This window comes from Sinocyclocheilus grahami, unplaced genomic scaffold (genome assembly GCF_001515645.1).
Source record: "Sinocyclocheilus grahami isolate Dianchi unplaced genomic scaffold, SAMN03320097.WGS_v1.1 scaffold153.1, whole genome shotgun sequence".
Taxonomy (NCBI): domain Eukaryota; kingdom Metazoa; phylum Chordata; class Actinopteri; order Cypriniformes; family Cyprinidae; genus Sinocyclocheilus; species Sinocyclocheilus grahami.
The window spans coordinates 2,958,860-2,959,161 of NW_015505332.1; positions in this window are offsets into that span (position 1 = coordinate 2,958,860).

The following is a 302-nucleotide window of genomic DNA, read 5'->3' on the forward strand; positions in this document are numbered from 1 at the left end:
CTTTAAAGGTGATTTTCTCAATATTTAGATTTTATAGAGAGAGAGATGGACTGGATCAGAATGCTCTCGTTTATAAATAGCTGAAGTGTTTGAAGCGTTACAGATGAAATGGCTCTTTGAGACGAGCGATGGATCAGACCATCTACGGTAGAGTAGAGCGAAATAGGACGATCAGCGCTGCTGTTAAAAGCACCATTGCACACAACCTTCTCAACATCCATGACAGGTCACTTAACCTTTTATTAAGGATAATTATGACCCCAATTTCCTTTAAGACAGTATAGCATGTGATGACTATCCAT